The following is an 8,859-nucleotide window of genomic DNA, read 5'->3' as shown; positions in this document are numbered from 1 at the left end:
GGAGGCGTATCATCCTCCTCCAGCAAACGGTCGAGGTCGGTATCCTTATCCTACGCCGGCGAGGATGAGGTGGCTAGCTAGCTTGCCGGAGCTAATTTGGATAGCCCCGACGCCGGCCTGAGCAGTTCCCAACGTCGGCCGCAAGGAAGGAAGAAGGTGACGGCCAACCTACGTCGCGCCGCGACTCCATCCGCCCCCGCTCCCTTTGTGCCACCTCAATCCCCCACCAACTCGTTGTGGACCCTTTTGGCCCAACTCAATTTGACCGATATGTCAAATATGACCCCCGAGCAACTTGATTCACATTTGGCAATGATACGGGGTCTCCGAAGAACATTGGGGATAGGGCCAGAAGAATAGTCTTCCACGGGGATAATTTTTTAGCCTTTAATTATATAATTTTAAATTTTTAGTATTTTAATTATGTAATTTTTATTTTTTTTGTAATTTGTAATAGTATTCCGGGTATTTTTAATGCATTTTAATATTGTGGAAATATTTTTATTTAAATTGAATAATAGAATGGTAGGACCCTTGAGCATGTGCTTGCGGAAGAGCATGAATATGAATGTTGTGCTCTTGCCTAAGAGCAAAGAGTAAAAAAGTAATAAAAGTAAGTCTGGGCCCACATCCGTACTCTTTGGCAAGAGCACGGATGGAGATGCTCTTAGCGCTACTTATGCAATCATCTCACCATAAGCCCTAATTATAGTCCAATATGTAAACACGTGATGTTACGTGAGACATCTCAAAACGAAAGCATGTTACTATAAATGGAGCAAAGTGAGTGATTGTGACTATAGATTTTGTTTGTATTGATTTTCTAACACTTGAGATTGCACAATTAGCAACATAAGTAGATCGTGATTTATAGTATAAAAAAATAAAAGAGAGAGAGAGCGAGGAAAATGCATATTATTAGGGCACCTGCAACGCGTGCCTTCGCGGTGCCGTGTTTCGTTTCGGAGGAACGAAACCGCGGAGACACGTGTTGCAGCCGCCCATTCCGTGCCCATGCCGTGCCTATGGCGTGCCGTGTGTCGTAGCCGCGAGACGCTGCCCCGCGAGTGGGTTTCGTCACGGTGACGCAATAATTCATTTTTTTTAAAAAAATTCGAATTTAATTATTTTTTTTTGCAACGGTAATGTTACCGTTTTTTAATCCGTTTTTTAATTTTTTAAATTTTTTTTAAATTTATTTACTCTATAAATTATTAAATTGTGTACTTTTATTTTTTAGGAAATTATTAAATTATGTTTTTTTATGAATTTTATGTTATAAGTTTATTTTATTTAATGAAGTGTGTTTGTTTTAATTGAATCGGGTTGAAAATAAAAAATGAAATTGAATGAATAGTAATTTAAGGAATGGTTAAGGAACGGATAAGAAACGGAGGGTTGCAGGTTCCGTTCCTTAGTTAAGGAATGAAGTAAAAAAGTACAGTAGGGTCCGCAAATAATAGTTTAAGGAACGGTTAAGGAACGGTGGGGAAACAGCGTTATGAATTGCCTTATTAGCGCACGTGAGGCTAAAGCTAGTGGCTGAAATCGTCATAGTGGCAGGAGCCGCACAAAAAAGCACAACAGCTAAGTGAGAATAGTCGCCGCTACTATTTCTCTTATTACAAACACATTTAAATTAGTAGTACTTACTTTTTATTCACGTATCTTTACACCGGAAGTCAACCTTCCTAAAAATCTACTACTACTATAAGTTACGGAGTATAACTTATAACCAAAAGAAATAAGTCAATATGTTAGCATAGAACGAAGAATTATACTTATGATTTTATGATAGTTTTAACTTTATTTATACATCTATATCATCAATCTTAGTAAAATATTTTTGCGGATACTTTTACTAGATTACTATATTATTTACTACTAGTAGTACTCCTTGTTAGTGAAGATAATTTTTTTTAAAAAAAAAAGGATATTACCCGCAAGACCTGAATGGTAACCCTACTATATGCATATATGCCTTTGATATAAATAATAAATTATCTATAAGTAAGTATGAACATCTGATCTGCATCTATATAATTGATAAGAAAATTTTAATTAAAGAAACATGATTTACCAGAAATTCGAATTTAGAGATGGAAAGATGAAATTGATCAGGAGCTAGTTTGGTTTCTTTTAAAATACTACAAGTTTGTATAATTCATTATTTATTGTCTTTGACGAATGCGATGACACCTCGTGAGCGTCGTGGACTCGTGGGCAACATTTATTTTTATTTTTTCAATAATATCTGGGACCATTAAAATATGATGCTTTGATTAGATCACCCATACTTTTACAAGCTTTTATTCCTCAATTCATTCTTTTTATAATATGTATTACAAATTTATTTATTTACCGCATATAATTCTTAATATATATTATATATGTATAATGTATTCTTAATATGCTCATATTACTATGATCTATGTACATTCATCATACATGTGTGAAGATTGCATATGTATCAAGCCAAAGTGAAACATGTATTATAAAGTTCGTGATTTTACGTGATTTTACGTGCAAAGTTTAAAGTTTGTGGAAAAAATTTAACTTTTTAAAAATTCTATTATATTAGCTAAGGCCAATTTCCCTGATTAGAAATACATTTGTCCTAGAAGCAAACACTTTGCTAATAGTTTTAAATTATTATATTTATATACACTTGCCTTGTGCAAATCCAAGAGTGCCCTTGCGCACAATTAGGGACTATTTGTGTATATTATATAGTTTAATTATAGGTTTGTAAATATAGTGCGCAGCATTACCTATAAGTCGTCAAAATTGTGAAAATTGTGCAAAAAATATGTGCATTAACTTACATAGCTACAACCTTACTTATTACCAAGAATGGCCTAATTATTTATTAACCTTTATAATTAATTGACTATCTTCCATTTCTTTCTCCCCAAAAATTAATGGGCCACTTTATCCTATACCTTGTGTAAATCATAATTAAATATGGTTATTTATTATGGTCATGAGCATGAATTGTTTTCATTGATAAATATGCAGAAAAATCGAAAACACTTATATTTTAGATAGGAGGAAAGTATTTATTTGTATATTCACATCCTGTAGAAATATAGTTAATCTTCATATAAATCATGAATTTTTATCAAATTTGATCAGTCCGATAACATTTAAAATCATAATATCAATATGATTTTTTCTTTCTTATCTTTTTTTCTATTATATACTAATTTAATAAAAATGTCATTTAACATCACCAAAATATATCATTTTGTATGCTGATGAAATAGTAGAGAAAATTTAAAATTGTGTGATTTAATATTTAATTTTCAAATATTATAGAACTGACCAAAGAAGTTGATCAAATTTCATGATCACATTGCATAATGCATATAATATACGACATTTAAATATTCAACCCTAGCTAAATCTATTTAACTTCCACAATTATGATGATAAATCAACACCACATCTCGATGAGGTACGCTGATTTATTGTGCAACTACTGCTAGGTAAGTGGTCCTGGACCTCCTGGTGCATTACTAATTAAATTCCCAATTAAAAATATATGTATTATATTAGTCAAATGATATTTATAGCACTACTAGAAGCCCACAAATGTAAAATAATTAATTTAGGAATAAAGGAAGATTGTCCGGCATGCTGTAGATAAATTAAAACTATCGGATATTTTATATGTGATGCCTATGATTCCCGTACACCATAGCATGGCCATGGGAACATCGCCTCAAATATATGACTCTTTTACCCTCCTCGATTCCCAACAATATTATTCAATATTTGAATGAACTACGTACATGTTACTACCTCCGTCCCCAATTAGAAGTCACTGAGTGACTCTTAATCGGGGACGAACCGAAATGGAAAAGAGTGACTCTTAATCGGGGACGGAGGGAGTACTTAATTTTTCATTTTCGCATATAAATGATACCTGATATTTATTATAGTACTCCCTTCGTCCCGATTTAGGTGTCCCGGTTGAGTCGTGCACATGTTTTAAGGAAGTTTTGAGTGTGTAATAAATAAATGTTGTAGTGGATATTGAAACCCACTTTTAACACTTTTTAAATTGAATTGTAAGCATTTTTTTATTAGTTTACCCCAAGCGAGATGCACGAAATTGATCAACGGGGACTCCTAAAGCAGGACGGAGGGAGTATCATTTTTGGTACCCAGTAAGTAAGATAACCCTCTACCAAATATGTGATTTTTTGGTTATGGAGGATATTTTTGGAAAATTCAGTTAAATAGTACCAAACATGTGATTTCTTTTTTCTTCCTTTCTTATTTCTTTTTTCTTATTCTTTAGCTTCTTCTTTTTTCTTTTTTTCTTCATTTTCTTCTTTCTTTTTAGTATTTTTCTTCCATTATTCTTTCTTTTTTCTCCTTAGTTTATGTTTTCTCTTCTTTTTCTTCTTTCTTTTTAGTATTTTATACACACATCTAATTACATCCATAATATAAATCAAGAACAAAACACCTAATCAAATTATTTATCTAAACTAATTAAATCAATTAAATATTTTAATTAAATTATTTTATACTCATTTTAGGGTTGAAACACCTAACTAATAATATTCAATTGTTTATATCATTATGAATACAATTCAAAATTTTAATTTTTATTAGGACTAAATTGATTAGTTTATTAATTTAATATAAAATAATAATAATAATAATAGTTATTATTATATAATATTATATGATTCATAATTTAAATAATTATGCTATAATTATTTATTAATCAATACTAGTTTTTAGTATTATAATAATAATAATAATAATATATATATTATTATTATAATAATTAAATACTCTAATTTTAATTAAGTATATTTGAATGATATTAAAAAATAAATTAACTATTAATTGATAACATTAAAATAGTATTAATATTGATTAATAATAATAGTATAAAGAGTGGGGAGAATGAGAGAAGATATTATAATATCACTTTTGGTACTAGATTTGTGTATGCCCCAAATATCCTCTAGGACACAAATGGAACATTGTATTTGTTCAAATGGCATTTTGGGTTGAAAATTGCATCAGGTACAATGTGATTTATAGGTACAAAAAACGAGATAAAATAAAGATCAGATACTATTTGTGTACGAAAGCGAAAGATCATGTACCATTTATGTAGTTCACTCTTTTTATACATAAGTAAGATATCTCACCAACTTTTATTTAATTTCCAACATGTTTCAAAAATTTCAGGTAGGTTCTCCCTCAGTTCCAATGAAGATGACTTATTATTAAAATAAAAATATTTATATCTCTATTTTATTCTCTCTCACTTACTTTATTCTTTTCTTCAGCACACAAAATTAGTTTATATAAAATTCTTTGCATCCACAGAAGAGGTTTATAAGATTATTTTATTTTATTGTGAGAAATGGCGGATCCAGAATTTTTTGTTTGGGGGTACGATAATTAATTATCGCACTTCAAGCGTTAAAATTTAACCTATTCTTTTTATTTCTTTATTTTGTTTTTTCAATCAAAATTTATGATTTTATTTATTTTTATTAAAAACATCTTAAAGATGTGCACTAGAAGAGAATTCGGAAAATAAAAATTAATTATATATCAGAAACAATATTGAATTAAAATACATTAGAATATTTTTTAAAAAGCTAAAATGATGAAGATAAAACTACTTTAAAAGATTAGAAAAAATAAATATACAGTGAATTGTGTAGATTTCAAATGCATTGAAAAAATAAAAATTCTAATATACAATAAAACAACAAATAAAGATGTGCGCATTGGATGGATTTCTATTTTGGAATACATATTTAAAAAGCATAAAAAAGATTTTAACAACGGAATCCATATTTAATATATTTAAAAAGAATAAAATAGAAGATAGGAATAAACAAATAAATACGGGGTGGCGTCACTTGGTGTCGAACTCAGGCCTCTCCTGTGGAAGAAGAGACGATTACCGCTAGACCAAGTGTGAGAATTGCTAACGAAGATATCTAAATTAATTATAAAGGCAAAGTTTGGTGGTACAGTGGTACCCCCTTGTTCCAATGTGGCTCCGCCACTGGTTGTGAGTGTGTTTTATGAAATGTTTTAGGAAAGGGCATAGATGATCCACTCCGATTAACTAGTTGAAGTTGGAACCTACTCCTAAGTAGTAGTACTATATAGTGCATGACTTACTACGAAATTTTGTGGTTACTGCTTGTCTTATTGAAATATCTTGATAAAATACTTAATCGGTCTCAAACATAGTTGGAATTAAGAAATATTCACCAGATAAGAATGTTTGGAGTTTACGCGAAGACCATATTGTAAATTGTATGCACATGTTAGGCGACAATGGTTCAACAACAAAAAAGTGTTAGATGGATTCATCGAGGTATAATACGTGTTTGGAATCACCTCTAATGAAAGAAAATGATACTTTTTTGATAAAAAAGGATGGAAACACTAAGAAAAAAGTAACAATGTTATATGGATTTGGATAGAATGTATTAATATGAAACACTAATTAAACATTTTGTATGAAATATGTGAACTTAATACTTTTTGTACTTAATTGAAACAATGGTGAAACATTTTATCTTTATGGTGTAATTACCCTCAATTTTACTTTCTTATGTTTGGAAAATATCCAGATTTTAAATTTCATATTAATAAAATAATTATTGTAATATTTAAAAATTTTCTTACTAAGTTAATTTAATTTAAAATATAATTATATTTTTTATATTATTATGGAGTATATATTATTATGATATTATGATGGATGATTTAAATATAAATTATCCATCATAATAATAAATATAATAATATATTTTAATAAAAATATATAATAATAAATATAAATATAATTATAGTTATTTACTAATATATAATTTAATATAATTTATAATTTTAAAATTTAGACTTTATTGATTGATTATTAATTTATAAAATAATAACTATTGTTATTATTATTTATTATTATACGATTCATTATTTCAATAATTATATAATTGGTTTTTAATAAATTATTAATTATTATTATTATTATTATGATAATAATAATTATAAAAATATAATAATAACACAATTATTACTATTATATGATTGTAATTATAGTTATTATCATATTGAAATTAAGTATGATCCATAATTTTAAATTTGTAAAAAAATTAATTATTAATAATAATAGTTGTGTAAAATTACTCTACTGCATTAAATACATGAAATGTAAGAATATTCCTAAAATTAGGAAAAAAGCATACCTAATAAAAGTTGGGATTTTGAATCCTGAAAAGTTATATTACAATAATTTTAATTGTTTTCAAGATTTTGATTACTTTATTAAAAATCAAAACAAATGCATAAATTTAAAAATTAAGAAATAAGATTATTTCTTCTGACGAAACCCTGGCAGTCGAAACCTCAAAATACATTATTTGTTCCAAGGACTATGTGTATAAAATCGAAACATTTATAAGACAATGACCCAATGCTACATTTTTATTTCAATTGAATTCATCTATCCTTTTTTGGGGAGTGGATGGATTGGGTTAACTTTCACTCATTTTCCTATCACTACCGATTTTTACCATAAAAAATAGTAATAATCAAATTTCTCACAATATATACAACCACATTTGAAAATGATTATTCACAAGCCAAATATAAACACGTGCATGAGAGTATCGATCATTTCATAATAATCAAATAATGGTTGCTAAGGCCACGTGCATCGGCCCATTATTTTCAAACAAGTAGGCCCAGTATTTCAGCCCAATCTATACTCTTCTGATTATTTGTTACTCCACTATCGTATTTGTTTACATTTTTATTTGATTATTTTTATGAATCAATAACTATATTAACATTTCAAATGATTGGATGTAAAGCTACGTTGTTTACTCATATGGTATATATTAAAAGAAAAAAAAATTAATCTGCAATAAAATAATTAGAGTTACAAGTGGCATTTTAGTGGTTTGAATAATGATGTTTGGGAATTCGGTTAATCAAGCACATTGAACTTAATTTCTATTAACATCGCAAAAGAGGCTCCATGGATACTAATGAGTGCAATTATTGTGACTATAAATTAAAGGAGTTTCATTTATAGAATAGATTTCAATTATTTTTAGTTTAAGATATTATAAATAGAATAATTAAAATGTAATTTTGTGATATTATTATTAGGAAAAATGCAATATTACACGTATTTCCTAAATTGTTTAGGTAATTCTGTCCCATGTCAGTACAAAATGAAGTTACCGTTATCTCAAAGAATGAGTATATTAGTATAAGATATAAATGATTAGGCAGTAGTAAAATATAACACCAATACTTTACACAATATTACAATTTATATGTTAGTTAAGATCAGGAGGATGTTCGGTTTGCAAGATTGTATATCGGGATTAAATATGTAGTTTGTTTGGTTCATGAGTTCAATCCCACGACTCAATCCTAAATGAATAATTATGGGATATTTAGTCGTAGCTACCCCATGACTAAAATAATTTCACAATTTCATCCTAGATTATATCTTGGTATTGTTTTATTTAGGAAATTGAATACCAACTAACAGTATAAAAAATCACTAGCTCTGGACTAATTTAAATCTTAAAAAGGTTCCACAAAATTTAAGTAGTACTACTATTCATTTGTGATGTTACACCGTTTTTTTTAAGTTTGTTCCAAAAAATGTTAGTATTAATATATATATTTTAAATTATCTCAAATTAATATATAAAAACATATATTGTCTTTACACTTTTATACTTAGAATAACTTCTTAAAAAGTTAAAATTCATACCAAAAAAATGTGGAGGGAATTACACCATACATACAAAATGATTCACCATTGTTTCAAATTAGTACAAAAAG

The sequence above is a fragment of the Salvia splendens genome, chromosome 8 (genome assembly GCF_004379255.2).
Source record: "Salvia splendens isolate huo1 chromosome 8, SspV2, whole genome shotgun sequence".
NCBI classification, from domain to species: Eukaryota; Viridiplantae; Streptophyta; class Magnoliopsida; order Lamiales; family Lamiaceae; genus Salvia; species Salvia splendens.
Note: the sequence above shows the minus strand (reverse complement) of the source record.